The sequence below is a fragment of the Rhagoletis pomonella genome, unplaced genomic scaffold (assembly GCF_013731165.1).
Source record: "Rhagoletis pomonella isolate Grant_MI unplaced genomic scaffold, Rhpom_1.0 Rhpom_scaffold_00003, whole genome shotgun sequence".
Taxonomy (NCBI): Eukaryota; Metazoa; Arthropoda; class Insecta; order Diptera; family Tephritidae; genus Rhagoletis; species Rhagoletis pomonella.
Genome location: NW_023458557.1, coordinates 75,318,282 through 75,342,079, shown reverse-complemented (window position 1 = coordinate 75,342,079; position 23,798 = coordinate 75,318,282). Strand labels below are relative to the sequence as shown.

The following is a 23,798-nucleotide window of genomic DNA, read 5'->3' as shown; positions in this document are numbered from 1 at the left end:
GTTGCATAAAAAAATTCGGGCCAAAAATGAAACTTTAAATCCGAGTTTCTTTGAAAATCTGAAGCAGAATTTTGAAAATCCGTTATCAAATTGAATATTGAACTAACTATGTGATTCCCTGAAACTTTTAATAACTGAAAAACTGGCAACTCATAAAATATTTAATAAAAACTTTTACCGTTTAGACAGTCTAGAACTCCTTCGTATTTCAATCAAAAATTGCCATTTTTAACAAAAATTTTTTATGAAAAAAACAAACAAAAATTATTTTTCTTTTTGTTGGGGTCATGCATTACTATGTCTCTGCCCCAAAGTTCAAAACATGTTTATCAAAAACAAACTCAAAATGGTTTTGAGTTAAAAAAAAAATAAAATATAAATGTTGTTTTTACCAAAACTCGGCACATTTTGAAAATTACGAAAGTGATAAAATTAAAATATTAAAAAATTGCTGAAACACTGGCAACTCGTAAAATATTTCATAAAAACTTGGACAGTTGAGACAGTCTAGAATTCCTTTCTATTTCAATCAAAAATTGCCTTTTTTCAAAAATTTTTTATGAAAAAACGAAAAAATTAATTTTTTTTTGTTGGGGTCATGTATTATGATGTCTCTGCCCACGAAATTTACGAAAGTGATAAAATTAAAATATTAAAAAATTGCTGAAAAACAAAAAAAAAAATATTTTTTTTTTATTGGCATCATATCGTCTCTGGCCCAAAAGTTCAAAATATTTTTTATCGAAGAAAAGCTCAAAATGCTTTTGAGTTAAAAAAAAAACTAAAAAAAATTAGTTTTTACCAAAACGCAGTATAATGAAAAGTTTTGAAATTTACGAATGTGAAGAAAGTAAAAGACTTCGGATAATTTTCTCAAGTAGCTTTTAAAATTAACTGTCCTTTAAATACATTTTTTGAGAACAAAATTTGTGTTTAAAGCAAGGCTTCGGAGCGGAGCAGAGCACAGGAGCAAGGAGCTAAGGAGCAAAGAATTTTTTTTTGGAGCGGAGCTGGCGCAAAGAGCTAAAATATTCATTTGCTCCTTAGCTCCTTTAAGAAAAAATTTTTAATATTTTGTTTTTTTCTGTTTTCTGGTCTAGTAACGATTTATTTTGAAATACATATGTTTATTGTCGTTTTTCCACAAAAATTAAAAAAACAAAAATCTGTTAATAAATTTACTCAATTTATAATTCTTTTCCACTGAAAACAGCTGTGTTAAATAAATTTCCTTTCTATTTAATAAACTTCGCAATTTTTCAATTTTATTATGGATGCAGGAGAGTTCTAGATGCATTTATGTTTCAAACAGAAAATTAAAAAAAAAAACAAATTTCGCCTACGTTTTTTGTGGCAGTTAAGGTTCATATGTAAAAAAACAAAAAAAATTACTGGGAGCGGGGCTGGAACAAACGGAGCTGGGAGCGAAATAAAATACCGGAGCGGAACTAGAGCGGAGCGATGAAAAAAAACCTTTTTTCCGAAGCCCTTGTTTAAAGGGCGTATAAATTTTAAAAGTAACTTGAAAAAACTGCCCTTTAAAATTTTCAAGTTACTATATTTTTATATATTAAATTTTTAAATGCACTTTAACTTATATTCCTTTTCATGAAAGCAATTTTCCTTGCAATTGAATAACAGAACTGCTTGTGAAACTGCCTGAAAAACGGATTTAATATATATATTTTTTAGTTAAAAAATTTGAAGTCTCGGTAAATGAGTAAAAAACTTGTTAGAATTTCAGATTTTTTATTCAGGCGGTTCACTTTAACATTTTAAATATTATTCGACTATTTGCACATAGGTTTTTGTAAATTGTCTAGCAGAAATCAGATAATTCTTCACGAACATAAACGAAAAAGGGAAGTGCAGACAATATTTTATAGCTGAAACTAAAATAGAATTTACGATCTTATCATTTATCACATAATCGGGTGACTTTTACTTTAGGTGTTAATTTTTATGATGTACTACTTTGCATACTTCACGGCGAACATGCTTTCTTTACTTCCCGATCCATTCCTAGTTTTATGCAGTGCCTAAAACTATGCAACAATTAATTAACTAATTTCCAAAGGTTGGTGACTCTGTTTCCAAATGTATGATTTTGGTTATTAATGATAAATTTAAAAAAAAAAAATGAATGTCATTAATAAACAATTATCTGTAAACTGCAATCCCATTAAAATTTTTCAGGTGGTTATGAACAGGAAAGACGAGAATCGAATTTCGAATAAACCGATTTACTAGGAATATAGGGGTCCTTGCGCTAAACTCGACAAGTACTACATAGACTGATTTGTATACATAAATTGTTTAATCAAATTTAAATGAAAAGTATTTTTTGTAAAGGCTTCTGGCCCGCTAGCTTGCCACGAATTTGTGTGAAGACTATAAAGAGTGCGGGAGCACGTTTAAAACTGGATGCTGAAACTGTGAAACACATTCTAAGCAAACGAACAGCTGCAGTTGAAGAGGATTCCTTACGTAATAAACGCGCAAATTTATGATTAATTTACGGCGTATTCAGAATATGACTTTTGCAAAGTTAAATATTTTTTATAATTTCCTTTCTTTGTTTCCCCATTGGGGTATACTACTCGCTGCATTTCTAGAAGCGAAGTTAAGCAAATTTTACCCTAAAAAAAATAATACAATTCATAGTTTTGTATAAATTTTTCGTAGTCCTGTATCAGCCACAAGTCCTTGCGGGGGCACCAACTGTGGCGCATACATACATATATGTTACCACATGCTCGCATACATACTCATGCAACAACACTGTGTGTATGCATCCAGTCAACCATCCAGGCTTAAAGCGTCCTCCTGCTTATCAGTTTAGACTGGAATGACAGCCTGGCAGCTGGTAGCTGGCTGCGCCGCACAAAGCTACATATATTCTACACATTTCTGTGCGGTGTTGCTGTTGTTGGCATTGGTCCACGTTGCTGCTTTTCACTTTTCCGAAAATCGAGAGCAGATACAACGCACACGACTACTGTGCTATTACTTCAGTTCAGAGCGCCATTTATGTTTTGTTTCATTGTGCGCTCGGGCTGCCGCTCCAGCTTCAGCTTCAGCTTTAGCTCCTGCTGCTCCAGTTCCTATTTGCACTCGTCGTCGCCAACGTTGTATTCTCCTTTCAGCCGCATAGCCAGTGACTGTGAATTCGCTTTGTATAGAGCGTGGTATGTATGTATGTATGTACGTATGTACGTTTGTGCCTGCATGTATGCCAGTGTCAGCCGTTTTGTGCGTGTGGATTGTATGCTTTGAATAGAAGTTGAATTTCGCTTTCGCTTTTGACAACTTAAACCAAAAGTGGAAAATAAAAGTCGTTTGGAAAAGCCAAGAGGATGATGAAAAGTGAAATTTCCCAACACTATTGACGTTACTGAGCTTGAGCTTGAGTGCTGTTTTGGCCGCAAAACGGAAAATCAAGAAAAAAAAGGAAAATAAGAGCAGCAAAAATAAATGCGTGTGAAGGCTTTTGCTGTGGCTGCTGCTGCTGCTATTCTATTTCTACTTAGCAGAATCGTTATCGTTCGACGCTCTTCGCTGCCTCTCACTGCGCCACATCTTATCTATGTACAAACTTGCTGCTGCTGCTGCTGCTGGCGCTGGATTTCGCACTCGTAACGACCACGACCACGACCACGACCACCACGGGACGATATGATGTTTTCGGTTTTCGGTTTCCAGTATTAATATGGGCTCGTTAGCGTATACGCAAATTTTCGTCCTTTTTAGCATGTGTCAGGTCAGTAGTACACTGTTGCATTGCGTTGTGCGTTGAAAAGTTGATTTTGTTACGGTCTAGCTAGTAATTAATTCATTAAAATTACAAATGTGGCTGCAAAATTAACTCTTAGTTAGAACATTCGAAATTTAATCTAATTCGATACGATTGCTTCCAGCTGAAAGCGCAAGTGAATAATGTAGGTACATACTTATGTATGTATGTGTTGTGTGTATTTTGTGTGAAAGAAAAGTGAAAATCTGTAAAGTATTTGCTACCGCAGCGAATAACAGGTGCCTGCTGCTGTGCATACACTTCGATGCTCCGCAGTCCCCACGTGATTTTTTCTCTTCTTTTTCGACGCCATACCTTTCGCCCTTTATTTTCTAGCTTCGTTGGTGAGCAGTCTTTCGCGCTGTCTGTCATCAATTAAATACTGATGGACTCAGCTTTTTGCTTTTTTATCGGTGGTTTTTTTTTCATGTATTTACCAACTCCTGTGTGTGTGTGTGTTTGAAACAAAACTTCACTGCTGTCTATGCAAGTTTTTTCCTTGCATTCTAACTTTTTAATAATAAAAAAGGGCAAAATTTGTTAAAGCTTTTCATGTTGATGTGCTGAAAACTTGGAAAATCGTGGCACACTTACCTCAGACAGTGCATTGTCTTCAGTTTTGCATAAAGCACGAAATTTCATTGCGAAATTGTATTTAAATGAAAACATAAAAAAGATACATATACATACATACTAAAAAAGTCAAAATAAAAACTCGTAGGTGAGTATTTATGTAACGTATACGCCCCGCAGCACCATGATACACCAGCGAACACATTTACTCGCACGCTTTAACTTAAAAGTCATATTAGATATTTCAAAGTAATTTTATGTTGCCGTGGAATATTTTCATACAGAATACTTCACGAAGTAGTATATTAATTTCTTCATGTATATGTATAACAATTTTAGAATGCATTTTAAGTGAGGCAATAAAAATTGTAAAATTGGAATTATTTTCGTAAATCATCGTCATTTTATAATCAATGTACAGTGGCGCTCAAAAATGGATGAACGGTGTTCCGTTTTTAATATTAACAATATTTTTCAAGCTAAGATTGATATTTTTGTATAAAAAGATTTGCATAATTTATAAACAACTATATAAATCACATTTTCATACTTTATACAAAACTTAGAAAAATTCCACAAATTTTTGTCTAAATTTCGAGCTTTTTAACCATAATTTTTAGAAATTTTTTAGGTATGCAGTTAACAAGATTATAAAATTCTAGTAAAACAAGTGCAAGTTTTGAGCGGCTAGAAAATCGCATTGATTTTTAATATTAAAAAAAATATATAAAAAGCGAAATTTATGAAAACTGACGTTGACCTTTTTATTTTTTTTTTGGAAAAGGTCTTGAGCATATTCTTCCACAAAAAAATCATTTTCATATGGAATAAAATGAAAAACGCTGTCAACAAAAAAAAATATTAAAAATTAATTAGTTTTTTTAGGCGCTCAAAACTTGCACTTATTTTACTAGAATTTTATGAGCTTGTTAACTGCATACCCAAAATGTAATATTAGATTCCTCAGTAGGGCATAGGGCACACCGGAGACTTTTTGGCAAATTCCAAAAAAAGTGTGTGTCAAATGATAAAAAAAAGAGTTTTACCAAAAACGAAAGAAAATTCAGTTGGTAGTTATTTGTGCTGCATTAGTACGAGATAGAATGTTAGGTCACAAATAGGTTGGTACTGAAACCCCTACTAATGATAATGTCCTTAAAAAATTTAGCGTAGTTCATAGGCTACCTGCTGTTGTCGCAATCGCATGATCCCTAATTAGCCTCTAAAGTTTACAGTCTTAAAGTTTGGCTCGCTTGTATACCGAGAGCTGTCATAAATAGATTCGCATCTGATATAAAAGCGCTGCACCATCAACTACATATATCATACCAAAGACCTGGACAACCTGCAAATTTACCACTCGAAAGCTGAACAGAGATAGAGCTGGTAATGTTCCGACATCAGCACTTAGAATTATTTACTTGGCTTGCAGCAGGTTTGGGTCCGAATTCTATAAGAGGATACATGTAATTTTAATTATTTTTTTTTGTTATTTTTAATTACGAAAAATCAACTGTGAAAGTGTATCCAAACGAAAAAATCGTCAACCAATTGTTTGTTTAATGTAAACCAGAGAGTGGTTAATATTACCAAATCGTTGTTGAAGATATCAACCATGACATTGCAAATATCAAACAAAAATCGTCTTGATTCAATTTCAAGTCTGAATTTGGTTTTATTAATAAATTTTTGGTTGATTATTTTCTAAGGCAGGAACTATTTTTTTTCCAAAAAAAAAAAATCGCCTTTCGCCGCTGTATGATTTTATATTGTAAACGGTCATTGAATTACAATTTTTCGGCTGAGTACTTTTGAGTACAAGTGGAATCGAGCATTTTCTAGGAATACTTTGAGTAGCATCCCTTCGACACTTTTAATGAGTGCAGGCATATAAAGATAAAAATCGTAAAGATAAAAAAACGATAGAAACAAAGATTTAGATAGAGAATGTGATAGAGATAGACAAAGATGCATATAAAACTGAAGAATGATATATGTTATGTTATGCTATGGTATGTTACGCTATGTTGTGGTCTGTAATGGTATGCTTTGTTATGTTATATTACGTTATATTATGTTACGCTAATGGTATTTCACCTCAAATCACTTTAACTTATCTTACCTAAGTTCAACTCAGCCTAACTTATCTTAAATTATCTGAACTCGCCTTACCTGAGCTCACTTGATATCAATTCACTTCACTTGACATCAGTAGCTCGTTTCTGTAACAATTCTCTACCAAGGCGTATTAAGATATGAATTCGCCGACCTGTTCTCTACTGCTAATGAGTAGTAGAGAATGACGTATATTCTCTACCAGTAGGGAAATAATCGGTAGAGAAGAATTACAGAAACGAGCTACAGTTCACTTTACCTAGTTCAACTCAACTCACCCTACCTCACCCCAACTCTCCTCAATTTGAGGGGTTGAGTTTCAACCTCTGGGCGAACACTGTTATCAATAACTATGCACTCAAAAAGCTTTATAGGCGTCAGTGCAGAGATTCATAGTATAATATGAAATATTACCTCCAAGCTGACTTGGAATGGTTTTTGTAGGGAACTTCATTTGGCTTCTCCAGGGAGCTTCTACTAGTCCCAGAATTTGCTATGTCCTAGCTGGTTTGAAAGATCTTACCTAGTGGAGATTGTTTTCCATTATAAGGGAGACTCTACAAGGCCCCAGATTTTGTTTTGCAGCATTAGTGTTGGGGTCATACGAAGTTTCTAAATAATACTTGGATCACTGAGAATTAGTAACTGTATACAATGTTTCTTACATGTTCCTCTCTTCCTAACTGAACATATTCGCATAACTTTATTTTAGGAACAGCAGATAGTAGAAAAATGGAGCACTTAGGGATTATAACCCTCACAAAATAGAATTCTCTTTCTGTCTTGTGAAGAAAAGGCACTGAACACCTTTTGCAGAGAACACCTTTCTGCGAGGCGGACAACAACAGAAAAGGAAGTATGTACATATCTAAGAGAAGAAAACCATAAATAAAAACCTTTTTTTTTTAACAAAGGAACTTAAATTTAGGTTAAAAAGCTGATCCTAAAAGTTTACACCCAGTGTCACAAATCCTATAGCTGTACATCTTAAAAGCTTCTCAATCTTCTGGCAAACGCACTAAGGCTGCAAAGGTTGTGGATAACGTTAGAGTCTAAATTTGTGAAATACACACGAAAAAACCTTACTGCATTTATGTATGTAGATACTCTCTCATATCCAAAGTTGTTTCAGAAATCGTAATTAAAAAATTGTAGTAGCTTACGTTAGGATATGGTGGTTGCCGATGTGAGTCGGCATTTACAGGAAGCTTGGTGGATGCCTGCATTATGCCCAGAGTTAACTAAGTGTAGGTCAGTTCGCCTCTTGCAAGCCGCGCAACTTCATTCAAGGTATTTCACTGTGCCCGTGTGCCCTTACCACATTAAAGGTCACTTAAGCCGGCTGGCTCATTTAAGGCCCTTCTACATTAGACAGCCAATTTCGAGGAAACACTCCCTTATAGCTGTTAATTCGGCCCTGAAAGCGATACAGCGGTCAGGGGGCCGCGTAAAGATGGTGGTCGCTTCTGTCGGGAATTCTGACAGACAACCTTTTGTCGAAGCAAAAAATTTCGGTACATCCTAACTTTGAAGCTATTTTTCGAGTGAAAATTTACGAAGTACTGCTAAAGAGGTGGTAGGGAACAGTGCTCGGACTAAAAAAAAAGAAGTGTGTGGTAGAATATGGGAAAAATGTAATAGATTTTAAAAAAATTTGGTAGATCGCAGTTTTAAGATAGTTTATTATTTATTTTTCTATTTTTACGTATTATGAAACAGAAAATACAGTCAGTGCTTGAAGTGTCGAAAAAATTAATAGTGTGAAGACATTTTAACCAGTTTTGGAAATTTCTTTTTTAAGGTTTATTATTGTTTTATAAAAGTATACTAAAGCTCACTATCTAACAAAAACCATATAGGCCCAATTTTGAAGCTTTTGGGAAAATTTATCAAAACTTTGCAAAGTTTCATCTAAATCCCCAACTTTTTGTGCACTTTTATAGCACATTAAATTTTAGTGTAGTAAAGTGCAACCCTGAAGTTGCTAAAAAAACGTGTTGTTTTTGAGAATTTTTTTTGTCTGTTTTTGCATTACCTTCCTATAAAAAATTTTTCGAACATACTTTCAAAGATTTCTGCAACTTCGCAGAGCGCTGCCAGCTTTGGTTTGATTTCACACGGTTTTTAGTGTTGGAAAATTTTCTTCACGTTTTAAGGCTTTGAATTAAAACTTTGCGGTGCAAATAAAACGCAGGGAAGCCCTGCCTCAGAATGCTATTAATTTCGTTCTTTTTTCAAGTGGCGAAAAGCACGACTCTTAAAAGGTAATTGCGATATGTTTCTTAAAAAGACCAACTCTAGGCACTTCTGAGGATATTTTTGGTTTTAAGAAAGGCGTATGTACATATACATATGTATGTTGACTTTCAACGCTTTTCCCCAAAATTTACAGCTGCCGTAGGATAATGAAAAAATGTTAATAAAAAATTAAAATATGTGCATTTTTATTACTATCATTACTAAGTATACGTAAGTAGATGTCAAGCTTAAGTGCATTGCACTCAACTCAACCACAAGCTGGGCCTTAGGAATGATGCTCATTTTCAAAGTTAATTGCCAACACAATGGACAAACATAAAAGTATGAATGGCTAAAAGAATGAATGAAACACACATAGCAACACACAAAAGCAACTAGTGGATAGCAGCTCGAAGGACAAGCGACTGTGTTGAGCGCGCGATTTGAGGGCTTTTGTCTAGCAGCTTTTGTATGTATGCAACTATTAGTACTTATGTACGTATGGGTGTGCGCATAAAGCTTTGAAGGTCAAATGAAGGCATATGAACATTAAGAAAATGTGGCAAAATTAAACTAACAAAAAAATTTAAGAATTTATTTAGCTTGCATACATATATACATATATACATACATATGTATAGATTGGCGCTTACATATATGTTAGTGTTTGGCCGAGCTTCTCCTCCATATACAATACAATTTTATGACTTTACTATGCTACTTATTTATTGCATTTTTTTATCTTTACAGTTACGAAAATAAACTGGTAACAAATATGAGAGCAAGTCACAAGCAATGGTGAGTGTATGAGAGACGGAAATAAAAATTATAAAAAGTTAATGAATATAAGGAGGAAAACGCACAAAATATTTAAGCAGCAGGAGGCATGAGTGTCAGAGGAAAAAAAAATAATGTAGAATGTAGTGAGTGTAAAAACAGTAAAAAATTGGCTGACGAATAAAAAAATGCAGCAGCTGACGACCGCTAGCAAGAAAAAAAACTTAAAACGCAAGTTGTGTGACTGAGCAAGCAAATGTGCGGTGCTTAAAATTATGCTTAAAAAAAACTTGAAAACCCTAAAAAAAAACATAAAATGTTTGTAAAAAATTTTAAGGTGTGAAGAAACGTAAAAATAAGACTTTTGAAAATTTTGGTAGTGGGTGAAAACTGTTAGACAATTAATGGTGGAATAAAGTTTTGACAACAGCCGAGCATCACTAAAAATAATTTAAAAATAAATCTTCGCGAAACTCAAACTAAATAAAACTTACGAAACGACGAAAAATCAACAAAACTTATAAAAAAAGCACATACATTTGTAGTTATATATACGGATTATAAAAAATCTGAAAGAAACGACAATGTTAAAGAAAGAAAATTAAAAAAAGTGGCAAAACGAAAGTTGCAAGAATTTGAATGAAATTTTTTTTTTTGTGAAACAAACAAAAATATTTCTATTATATAGAAAACGAAATTTGCAGTAAAACACATGTAAATAATTATTAAAACTTGCAAACAATTTGGGTAATCATGCAAAAATTGGCAGAGAAACACACTAAGCCAAATTAAATTTGAATAAAATTTAATTGAAAATAAAACTTTCAGAACAAGTGCAACTGTCATTTACAGCTAACAACTGGCGCGCACCAACATTTTACACTCCCATTACATAGGGTTTACATGAGATCAAGTAGTTAAAGTCATTAAAACCAAAAAAAAAAATATAGTTGTAATTTGCAAAAAACCACGCACATAGTACATATTCATGCAAAGTGTAAAAAAAATTGTATAATTAGCATAAAAATATCAAATTTCATAGTCAACAAGTAGCTAACTATTTGTCAAAGCGCAAACGTAAAATATCTCACGTAATAAAACAAACCAAAAAAAAAAAAAACAAAATTACAGTTCATTAACTGCATTAGAGATAATTGCATTAAAAATTCATTATTCAAACTACACAATACTACATACGCAAATTTTGTATAATTCAACACAAAAAAAAGCTAAAAAAAAATATTTGCATTGTGACCACTTGACGTTGGTAAAAAAAATTCCACGCAATAATTAAAAAAAAATATTAAGACATAAAAAAGCGCGGCATGTGAAACAAACATTTCATCAGTTAAAAGCTTGAAAAAACTATAGATTAAATGAAACAACAAAAAATCTTCTCAATGTCCTTCTACGGAAATCCTCGCATTTAAAATTAGTTATTAAAAAAGAAAACACGCAACAAAATAATAAAGTTGTTCATGCATTAACATTAAGTAAAACATAGAAAGCATAGAAAAAAATTCAAAAAAAAAATTTAGCAGCAACGTACACGCACACATACATACATATAAATTAAAACGTACGCATTCAGCAATAAAATAATTATTGAAGTTATTATACATAAGTGTTAAACAACTTAAAAACAAAACTCGCCAGTTTAGTTTTTGTCGAAATAAAGTGTATCTAAGCAGTGTCATCGTTTTTAAGCGCTCAACAATACCAAAGAATAACAACATTTATAAGATATTAGAAAAAAGAAACATATAAATAACGCAAAATTAAAAAAAAAAAATCGTTCAAATAAATTTGCGACCTACATACATACATACATATGCATACATAAATAATTAAAGTACGATCTTAACTTACAATGTTGTGCTGTAGCATAAGATTACAGTGAATTTGTTAGCCAATAAACTAGGAAGTATTGACCAGAATTTCTAAGTACGGTCATTGGATTATCATTGCACGAGAAACAAAGATTGGAGAGAAGAGGTGAGTACTTAATAGATTCTTGGACTAGTTTCTTAAAACCAAATATTTGTGTTTTGTATAAAAACTGTTTATAATATACTTCGCAATCGAGAACCTTATTTGAAGTAAAACGCCCATAGTATATAGCCTACTTTAGGGTGATGAAAAAAAATCTCAATATAGTACCTTCGATAACATAAAACTGTGTTATAAATGATTTTACGAATCTACTCTCTCAAAGGCCAAGTATGTCAATGGTACTTCCAAAGCCCTCGCTCTCCTCTGAGCGGTAATCAATTCTACCAAGCCTTAAACCCAGGCAAACATTATTCTTTTTTTTCAAGTCTTGCAATCAATCTCAATGAACTAAAGACTTGAAACTTCAAATTAAGCTTTGAACCCGTTATGGCGCAGGCGTCCAGTTATTTCAAAAATCCGATTTGGTTCAGATAGAAGAGTATAACTCCACAAAAAATTTAGCCGTTAGGTGGCGCAGGGGCCCAAATATTTAGAAACCCTGCAGCTATGGCCACACTTACAGCAGTCTTGCCAGAATGTTTTTGTACAGCATCCCCATTTCAAGCCTCAAAAAATCCGCTTTAGTAAGAAATAAAAAATTTGCATTCTCATTACTGTTCGTTAATTTTAATTACAGTTTTGAATACTTTTCTGTTACAAATCTTCACAGATTTATATATATCGCACCCTAAATCAAAAACAGTCAATTTTGGCAAACGATGGAAATACGGTCCGTTAACCCTTTTATGAGAAAAAATCGATATTGAAAAATTTTGCGTTGTGACTGTTTTTGATTTAGAGAGCGATATATACATAAGTACGTATGAGATCATTTAGTTATTTATGTTACGAGGTCTCTTTTTTAATGGTTATTGGAGACTATTTAATAACATACCTTCGGCCCAAGGTTCCTATTCCCACTGCTGTCTGTAAATTTGCCCAACTAATCTGCTTTTTTTTTGTTCGCTTGCCATTTTGTAAAATCTGTTTACACTAAGTGAAGAACCTTTTTAACATACCACGCAAAGAGTATGTACATAAAAATATTTGTTCGAGAAATTTTTAAAGGCAGCCAGTGAAATATATGCATTTTAATTTCAATATGAAAATTTGAAACCAAACAAAATTCCTCATCAAATCCCCACATGAAACAATCGTTCCCAAAATGGTTTCAGAAATCCCCACATCTGGCACCAGCGACTTACAGGGCGATTCTGGCGACTGTCTTTCAACTCACCACAGTCTTTCGAAAGACAAAAGCGTTCTAGCAATAAGTTTTTAAAGAATTAAATTAAATTAACAAATTTGTATATATATTTTTCTTCTTCAAATAATAAAATCTAATAAAATAAAATAAAATTAAAAAAAGGAAAAACTAATAAAATGAAAATAAAGCAAAAATAAATAAAATTAATTTAAAAATTAAATGAAATTAAATTATTTTTCTTTTTATAACAATAAAATCTAAAACATAAAATAGTTATAGAATAAAATTAAATCAAAAAAGAGAATGAAAAAATATTAGAAATATATTTATTTTTTAAAACAACACCTAAAAATTAAAAACAATAATGATAATTAAAAAAGACAGATACATAATAAAATAAGATTCTAAAAATGAAATTAAATTAAAAAATATATTCTAAAAAAAAAGATTTAAATTAAAAGAAAATTAAATTAACAAAAGAATAGTAGATTTTTTGTTGATGTTTTTTATAAACAATAAAATCCAAAAATTTAAAGAATATTTAACTAAAAACAAAAAAAAACATTTTCAGAAGATAACAAAATAAAATAAGTTCCTAAAAAATTGGTGAAATTAAAACATAAAATAAAAAACTTAATTTAAGAAGGAAAAAAAATTTAAAAAGGGATAAAATATATAAAGTAAGAGTCAAAAATTAAAATAAGTTAGAAAAATAAAAGCACTAAAATTAATTGATAATAAAACAAGTAAGTTTTAGCAAAAAAAAACCGACTTCAACTCTCATATAAAAAAAAAAATATATATATATATCTCATGATCCGCTAATCGGATCTTAACCAGATTAGTATGGGACCACCTCTGAGACACTACGTTTCCGATGCAAAAAGAATTATCGAAATCGGTTGACGTGGTCCAAAGTTATGCGGTAACATACATAAAAAAAAAAAAAAAAAAAAATATTCCTCCTTTTTTGAAAGTCGGTTAAAAAAGAAGGTTCAGGATTCGAAATATTTGGAAAAACGATTCCGTTCATGTATAGAAAGCTTATTTTAAAAATATTTTTTTACTTTAAATTATTATTTATATATAGTTGTTGTGAAAGCACCAAATAAGAATCTAAAAATCAATGGCAAGTTGATTAAAATTTTAAGGAAAGCTTCGCATCGCAAACTCCAATAGCGTGTTTGCGATTGATTTTCCACACAATTAAGTTATAAGCAATGCCATAGCTTTCTCAGTTTTAGAGTAAGTAGGCATTTCAACACATATTTTCCTAAGTATAGTAATCTTAAAGCAAGTTATACTCTTGTCAAAAATGTCTACCTTTATCAAAATCAGATTAACAAAAAAGCCGTAGCAGTAAATATAAATAAATCGCCAAACTCTGCAGCCCCTCATTCATGTTTAAAGTGCGTGAAAACCGGAAAATATATAACCAAAAAGCAATCTAAAAGTACACAAACAAATAGCTAGCATATCTGCAAAAAAAAAGTTGTGTATTCGTATCAAAATTGAAAGAAAGAGGTGAATGGAAAAGAAATGCAATGGGATATAAGGGGCCCATACAGGGTGTCATTTACTTTCACCTCATTAAACACGAAACTTGAGTATGTACATGTATGTATATGTACATGTACAGATATTTTAAGCCGCACTTCAATACTATAAATTCCACACTACTAAATTTTATCTGTCATTTGAAAGCTTGCCTACATATTTTTTCAGCAAATCCTCAGACTACGGAAATGCACACACTTTTATACACAAACAACTACAGCGCCATAAAACACATCCCTCAGCATAGGAGGACTTACTTGTAGGCGCTGGCGCTTTTCACTGCTTCAGCATCGCATATATTTGTGCGCATTAGTGCCAAACAAACAAAGTACAATTGGGAAAAGTAGGGTGCGCGGGTAGGTGAAAATAAAAATAAGTTAAAGCAACAGTGAAAATTGTGTAAATAAGTAAGTGAGGAAAAGCAGCTGTGCTAAGTGCTAAGTAACTGAAGGAGGCGCCGCGCCGCGCCGCGTTTCTTCATTCAACCTGAGCAATAGTTGTGGCAAAGAAGCGTCGCACGGAGGTAAAGCAGCATAAGAAGGGATACGGATACTTGGTGGCATATTTACGACTTTTATGTTTGTATGTATGCGCATGTACTTTCTGCACTATTTTCTCGCACTTGCCATTGTTTGCTTTCATGACGCCTGCACCTTTGCCTACCCATTAGGGCTGGGACTATCTGCATATTCGAATATCCGGATATGCATGCGGATTATCCGTTGACACGAATAAAATCCGGAGAGTATGGATATCCGGTTAATATGCGCGTGTTAAATTATTCGGATATCCGGATTTACGAAGATCCGGCTAATATTCGTATTTTCGGATATCCAAAAAAAAAAATCAACAAACTGGTTAATACTATTCGTGAATTGAATTATGCGCACTATAGAGTGAATTAGCTCTTGACGGACTTGAAGTCGACCCTTTGTTTTGTATCGTTTTGGCACTATATAAACCAATGGCACTTTTCTTGTCATCACTTTTTTAGAAATGCTACAATTTGGTAAAGCATTCACCACGACCAAAAGTATCGTAAAAGCTTTCATTACTCCGTCCATGATACTTTAAAGTCCTGAAAAATCTCTCGCGGTCAATTTTATATTTTTACGAAACGATACTTTGATTTCCTAATACCAGGCGGTCATGCATATGAAGTAGACAGTTTTCTATACGCATAAATTTGTTTTTTGAACTTTTTAATTCGTATGTAGAAGCCTTTGAAATTCCAAAGCAGAATTTCGGAAATTTAAAAATTTATACAAACAATTTTGTGCATAGAAATAGAAAACTTGTTACTACACATTAATGAGCGCCAGGTATTGGGAAATAAAAATATCGTTTTGATAACGAAAATCCGGATATTCGAATATTCGGTTTATCCGGATAGTTGAAAAATCCGGATGAATTTCCCAGCCCTACTACCCATAAAACACATACACAATTATTTCTCGGTCGTAGACTTTTTCAATGAATATGCAATTAAATGAAATTTACTCTCGCGAATGAGATACAAATTAAAAGTGGGGGTGGAATTAAGTGCAAGAAGATGTATGTACATATGTATTTTGGAATAAAAAAGTTTGTATGAGACTAAGTAAAAGTTCCGTGCTAATAATCTATATGTATATGTATGTATTTATTTAGATACATGTAGGAATAGAGTACACTATATAATTTTATAACTATAGGTTTTAGCTGTCTAAATGAAGGAGTTTTAGTATAAAACTTCATATAAAAATAATCAGTTCTATGGAAGCTATAAGCTATAGTTACCAGATTTTTGTAATTTTCACACTAAACTCTCTGTTTATAATAATTTCATTTTCTTAGCTGCATAAATGGAGGAGTTATATTGCAAAGTTTCATATATTGTTGTTGTTGTTGTTGCGGCACTACTAAGCCCCGCCCATTTCGGTTAGTCCAGCAATCATTGTCGTCGAGCTCAACTAACGGTAGTGAGGTTGAGCTGGCATGTGAAGAGGTGGCTGGTAACGTGCGGGGAGTCTCCAAATCCCGCGAACTCATTTTGGATATTCGGATCTAGTCTGGACAGGTAGCTGTTGAAACAGCAAGAGCATGCATACCGTACTTGGGCGGGTCTCTCTTAATTACGGCATTCATAGGCCGGGAGTCGTGGTAGGTGGCAACCGACTCCCTATAAATGCCGTTGATCGCTCATCGGTACGTCGTCGGGTCCAGTGGTTGTTCGATGTATGTGTGGATCGCGTTCTTGTAAACAAATAGGTACTCCCTGACGTGCCTGGGTGGGGGCTCCTACTGATTGCTGAGCATTTTGTTGTGCTCCCTTACGGGAAGCATCTGAGCCTCGCTGTGTAGGTGGTGCTCAGGCGATATCAGATGCCACCATGTCACTGCCCGGAGTGCTTCGTTCTGACAAGTCTGTAGTTTCGTCCGCTGTGTCCAACTGATCCTCGGCGACGAAACAGGCACAGCATAATTTAGAACCGGCCGGCCAATTTCCTTGTATGTTGCCAGCAACGTTTCTTTGTCTTTGCCCCAGGTGTTGCCGGCGAGCGACTTGAGTACCTTCTTGCGACTCTGTTCTTTGTTGACAACAGCAGTTGTGTGCGCGGTGAAGGAGAGCAGGCTATCAAAGGTAACCCCTAAATTCTTCGGGTTGTTCACCGTCGGAATTGGTGCGCCTAAGACATGAATGCCTAACTGAAGCCTGACCTCCTTCGTCCAGTCGTTGAAGAGGGTCTCCGTTGATTTCGTTGGAGGGAAGGCTAAGCGCCTTGCAGTGAAGAAGCGAGAAAGCTCGCAGGCATTGGCATTTACTTTTCAGGAAAAGCAGAGGTCACCAATTCCATACCCGGACGCCAATATATGAGGTAAATTCCCTCAGGTGGTTGAGGAAGCTGCGAGATGTAGAAGGTAAACGGTAAGGGGGAGAGGACACTACCCTTTGGAATGCTTTGTTTTGTTTTTCTAGGTTTCGAGGTTTGCTTTTGGAATATTACTGACGACTACCGACCATTCATATAATTCGCAGACCACCGTTTGAGTTCCTATGGCAGAGAGGAAGCCTCAATATCTTCTCGTTGCGTGAAATGACAAACGGTGTCAAGCGCCTTTGGCAAGTCCAGCGCTACTAGGACTGTCCTTTCACAGGGGTGGTGACGCTGTAGGCTATCCTATGTTGGCAGGTTTCCCCGATTTCAGCAGTGGGATCACTCTCCCGATCTCTACACATCGGGAATTAGGGGAGAGGCCATTGATATGTTGAGGACCTCTCTTTGGAGGCTTTTGCCTTCCCGATGGCCACCTTGATCTCACGACTGGTGAAAGTAGGTGCTGCAATATTTTCGGGTAGTTTGTGCAGCCTCTTGTGGTCATTCGACGTTTGGCCCTATCTACCGAAGGATGCAAATCTCATATCTGAACAATCTGTGATACGGGTGCTATATACTTATTGCAGTGGTCCGATTTTGCCCGTTCCGACAAATGATTAATACATTATGAAAAGGCATCCGCTTACGGAATTTCATTTTGTGTTCATACAGTAGACCTGGAAAACTATCGATGGTCGTACATATTTTGATTTAATATTTTCAACTTTCCATAGAGGAATCTGATTTTTCCCCCCTGTGCTACACGCCTTAACCGCCTCCAATCGGAGCCAAAATGTATATGTGATATCTTCAACTATAGTAGCATCGACGTAGGGATTGAAGCTTAAGAAATCTGTTGTAAAAATTTGCTTCCTACATTTAAGGAACACCCTAATTTACATACATATATTGAACTGGAAATAAGGATAGTAGGATTCAGTTTTAAAAGAAAGAAGAAGTTATAAAAATATTTATCTATTCTCGCATTGTTCGCAATTGGTTACATAATTATAGGAGATAAGTTTTTATCGCAATCGACTTGCTCTCGCTCCCCAAAACCCCTCTACTCATTCATATTTAAGCACAACTTGTTGTGCATTACCTACATACTTACATACATATATACTATATCTGCTACCTTTTAACGCTTAGCTACTTGCACCATTACTTCTGTTAATATTACCGTTGTTGCTGTTGTGCAAATTTAATTTTATTACCAGAAATGATTAATTTAAAAGATTTCGGAAAATTAATAATGTTTGCGGCGCATGGTTGCAAAGACTCGCCGCGCCATATTACTATATGTTGCTGTTGTTGTTCTGGAGCCTTAATAAATTTCCGCCCATTAAGGTTATTCGTACATACATACATATGCATGTAAGTACATATACAAGTTTATAAGTATGTACGCAAGCTTGTTCGCACATTGAGCAAATTTTCATAATGACTTTAATGCTCCGAAAATATGCCGCTTTTATGCCACTATGGATGTGAGTTTACATATACATATGTATGTACATATATACATATATTATCAGAGAGCGTAAATGAATCTGCAAGCGTATCTGGAAAAAATTGTGCGACGAATCTCTAAAGAGAATATTCCGACCTTTGTCTCAGCCAAGTACAGTTGGGCATTCATAATTAGTCGCTACTATTCTACGGCTGCCAGACGTCCTGGTCTTCCAGGATTTGTCCTGGTTTAGACAAATTGTCCTGGTATCCGGGTCACACACTTAAATTGTCCTGGGTTTTTAATGAAGGTCAATGCGGACACCTATTTAATTTCGGAAAGATTTTTTGCTATGAAAAAAAAAGGATAAGCTTTCTGTTATTAGAAATCGGCATCTGAGTGGAAGATCGACCTAAATATCTCGACAGCCAGTTCGAAAGCGGGCTATCTTAGAAAACTATTCAGGAACGCCCTATCTTAGAGTTTGGTTTGGTTTGGCCATATCTCGGCACATTTTCAATGCATTTGTAACTGAGATAAGGGAGTTTTTTAACCTAGTTCTGAGATAGGCCGTTCTTCAATCAAATTCAGAAGTAGGACGTTCTTAAAAAGTTTTCTGAGATAGGCCGTTTTCGAACTGGCTGCCGAGAAAAGTCGATCTTCCATTCAGGTGTTTAAATAATAAAATAATACTTAAAGCAATGTAACAAATTAAAATGACACTATTAAAAAAACACTAAGACAGGTACAACAATCCAGAATTTAATAAAAAGTAAATGACAGTATTAAAATTAATTTAAAAGTGAAAACAAATTTATAAGAAAGTATAAGAAAAAATATGTATAGCAAACGAACTGACTTTGTTGCAATACACAGTGACTGAAACAAATAACCACGTGTTGATTTTTTTTTTTAATATTAGTAGTGTTTTTCATGCAAATTTGTTTTTTGTTATTTTTCTACAAAAATGCCGTCCAAACTTAAACCAAAAATATATAAAGACAAAATTTTGAAATATTCAACAAATTTTCATTAAAATTTCATCTTTTTAACCCACTTCCAGAAAAGGAGGAGGTTATCACTTCGTCGGAATATTTTTGTTTTTTTTATGTATGTTACCGCATAACTTTGGGTCACGTCAACCGATTTCGATAATTATTTTTGCTTCGGAAAGGTAGTCTGGTTTAGATCCGATCATTGGATATATATATATATATACTTTTTTCATATGAAAATTAAATTTTTGAACATTTTTGGGTATGCCCATTTATTTTTAGTCTAATGAAGTGCAAGTTTCAAGCGGCTAAAAAATCGCGTTGATTTTTGAGACGGCTTTTACGTTTTTTTTTGTTATATATAACAAGTGCAATTTAGGAAAGCTGGCGTTGATTTTTTGAAATTTTGTTGCTAATGGTCTCCCGCATTTATTTTTATATGCAATTCATGCTTGTATAAAACAAAGTGCAAAAATCCGCAAAAAAAAGATCTCAAAAATCAACTGAATTTTTTAGCCGTCGGAAACTTTAACTTTATTGTTTATTTTATGGGCTATAAATTGGCATACCCAAAAATGTTCTAAAGACTCAGATAAAAAAGTTGATATTTTAAAGAAAATTTGTTGATTTTAAAGCAAATTTGTGTTATTTCACTTTCAATTAAGAAATAACATAAATTTGCCTTATTGCCGACAAAAAAAGAAAATATTGGAACATATTCACTTGTATCTTCGTTTTTCATTGGGATGATAAGTGTACTGGTCGATTAGTTCAGGCTTATGGTAGCCCTAGACTAGACTCATATGGGTATTATTGGAGATCAATTAGTCTTCGACCCACCTCTAAAGGATACAATTAACGATTTAATGATATGTAGGCACTTAAGTCCAAAATTTCGGTACAAAAATCTGTAGTTAACTGCCGATTCTGCGTTAACTACGCACTGCGAATTTGGCCCTTATTTAGTCAACGAAATTTCAAGTGCAAACCTGAGAATCGCAGCTGGCGCAGGTTTTTATTTGTATTTATTAAAAACGATTACATAGTCTCTTTTTATACGCATTCGGGTGTCAAGGGGAACAATTAGTCTCTTCATAGGACATGCATGAACAAAATCGATCAGTTTATTCCATATAAAGAGATCAAAAGTGGTATTAGTCGCATGTTCCTTTGCTATTGTTCCCAGAGTCATCCCGGATTAGTCGCATTTTTTGCAGGTAAATGAAAGCACAACCTGAATGTATGTAGTTAAATGTATATTCGCTCATTCCCTGCCTTCCAACATATAGTTTTTTCAATGAAAAGCAAGATTTTTAGAAAAATTTCCAACACAGTTTGGCTTCGAAATAGTCTTGTTTTGTGTTGTATTGTATCTTGGAGTGTCATAAGATTCGCTTTCTGATGAAAACCCGCCTTATTTATATTGGAGTGCGAGGCACCCTAATGTATTTATATGACCAACGTGTCTTCTTCTTATTATTTTCATCACCAAAACCAAATTTTCATATTATTTAATACAAACAAATTCCAAAGAACTACAATAAAATAATTAAATAAATATCCGGCTTTAAATGTACAAAAGTCAAAGCGCTGTTTTCATTCATAGTCCGCCGAATCGCATTGAGTCTAAATGGTGACTTTCACACACACTCACTCTTCAAGATAAGCAAAACGTGATAAGTGTAAGTTTCAAATGGAAATCAACCGTTTTCAAGATCATTAGAAAATGAACAGGAATGAAACTGTATACAATAAATATTAATTGCGGCAGCTAACCACCCGACAACAGAGGCGCCAGCAGAGCAGTTGTGCTGGCATTCAATTAATGGTGATTTCAGGGTGTTTATGCTTTTTTTTTTGTATTTTCATTGACTTTTGCTTAGCTACCGGGGGAAAAAAAGTGTGAAAAAGAGAAAGCGAGAGTGCAACGCCAGTAAGAGTGTTGATGAATTTAATATTTCTAGCGAGGGAAATACAATAAATGGAATTAATATTAATTTACAACTGTTTTGTGTTTGAAAGAAAATACAAGCGCGTGCGCGTGGAAGAACTATGACGCATGCTCGCATACTTTAAGTAAATTATTTCATTACTTACATACATACATATGTATATATACTTCCGTATTATTGCATATCTGACCGCTTTTAAATAATCTCAAACTATTTATTCATAAACTTCTGTACGTACATTTGTATGTATGTACATGTGTTAGTTTGTGCGTGCCGTGCAAGGTTCGAATGAATCACTTCCCGGCGTAAATAATTGTATTTTCGGACAGTTCGGCGTGTATGTCGGTAAACATTTGCAAGCAAGCGGCGCCGACTCTATCTTTTTGCCGGGTTTATCTGCATTCTCTTAATTGCAGTATGGGTAGTGTACTGATGGGGGCACACTGTTCAATTTACAAGTTTTTGTGTGTGCGACTAGAGATGTTTTTAATTTTTTTTCTTTTGTATGTCGATGCGTCAAAGTCATTCAAAATTTTTGTCCCTCTACAAAATTTCTAACTGATAAAAATAAATAAACATACATATATACATATGTACGTACGTTAGGATGCCCCACCAAAAATAGTTGCGGTTTTTCCAGCAAAATTATAAAATTTATTATATTTTAGGACTTCCCGCCAAAATGTTTCAAAAAAGTATTGAGCTAGACCAATTTGAAAATACTTCCATAAATGTCCTTATTTTGATTCCGTTGATCAAATTTTTAAACACTTTTATGCAGCTTTTTTAAGCTTAAACTCTACTACTTATCATCTGTTGTGATTTTTTGGAAAAAGATTTTTAAAACCTGATTGTATTTATAAAAATGTGGATTCTTGGCCGTATATTCAACTAGGTCAAGCTCACGGCAACTTATTATGTTTCCAAAATATTTTGGCGGTAGTCTTACATTCAAATTTTTTTGAGCTTGAGGCCGTTTCTAATGAAAAAATTTTATGGAAAACAACAATAATTTAAACTTGGTAGAAGTTGTAACTATCTGCTATTTTGGAGATAACCAAGTCTCCTCATCAGACTTCTTCACTGAGTTCGCTGGTAGTCTTAAAAAAAAAAAATGTATAATTCCGATGGAAAGACCGTACCGATTTTTTTTGGTTGGAGCGTGATGCACCCTAATGGACATATAAGCTCATAATTCTTTTTGTTAATTTTTCTCCTAAGTTCTTATATATATATAAATCATATTGAGTCACTAATCGGAGAAGTATTAGCGCAGCCTTTGTGGTACATAAATAATATTTTGTGAAAAAACGCCTATGTATTTGTTGATAAAAACCAACAATACAGCATTAAATGCGCACAAAAATCTATACAAATACTTTTTTCGCTGGCTGCCTTTGATAAAAAAACGACCGAAATACTATTCTAAGCGAATGATGGGTGACAAAAAAGAACCCCTTAAGAAATTTGTCCAATGGTGCTCGATCTCGATTTTAAGGATTTCCGAAATGGTCACAAGGGAAGTGTTATGGTTATCGATATTTTTATCGTAACAATAAAAATATTGTTTTAAAAACATCCTCTGTGTTGTCTTTAGGGGTTTCTTTTTCATCAATTTATTCATATCGTTATCGATATGGATAAGGTTTCGAAATTGTTATCATATCATTGTTGATATTATGTTAGAAACTTCCGAAGGTGCCACTTTTTATCGATTATTGATATTTGTATGGATACATTTATCGATATTGGCACGGTAATCAAATAGAGCGCAGTGTTGTTATAAGGAGCTATACTCCTACGTTTCGGTATTCTTTTAGGTAAGTTTATGACTAGTGATTAGGCACAAATTAGGCCCATGGAGTAAGTATTTTTATTATGATATTAAAAAAAAAGATTTTTTTCAAATTTGAAAAAAATTTTTAGAACATGTACGAAACTTATTTTATTTGAAGTTTGTAGAAAAAAGTTTTTGAAGAAAAGTTTTTTTAGAAAAAAAAATTTACAACGAAACATAATTTAGGAAAAACTAGTGGTAAAGAAAAATGTGTTTAACCAAATTAAAGACTTATTGAGGAAAAAATTTTGCTATAAAATTTACTATTTCAGAAAAAATTAAATTTGGTAATAGGACTCAAAAAAAAAAAAAATGTATTTAGGGCAAATTTTTAGAGGGAAAAGTCGTTCTTAACATTTAACTTTTTTGAAAAGTACGATCTACCGAAATTAAAAAACAAATCACTGAAGAAAATAGCTAAAAACAACATATTTGGCGAAAATATATTTTG

The 23,798-nt window shown here is 33.6% G+C and overlaps 1 protein-coding gene across 1 annotated transcript in view; it reads left to right on the top strand.

Annotated features, from left to right (window-relative positions):
* Window positions 1-10,763: 10,763 nt before the first annotated feature.
* The window catches only part of LOC118735527, a gene marked incomplete in the record, with an annotated part of 363,818 nt that continues 350,783 nt past the window's right edge, over window positions 10,764-23,798 (top strand). Inside the window, 1 exon segment of the mRNA XM_036465328.1 lies at window positions 10,764-11,491.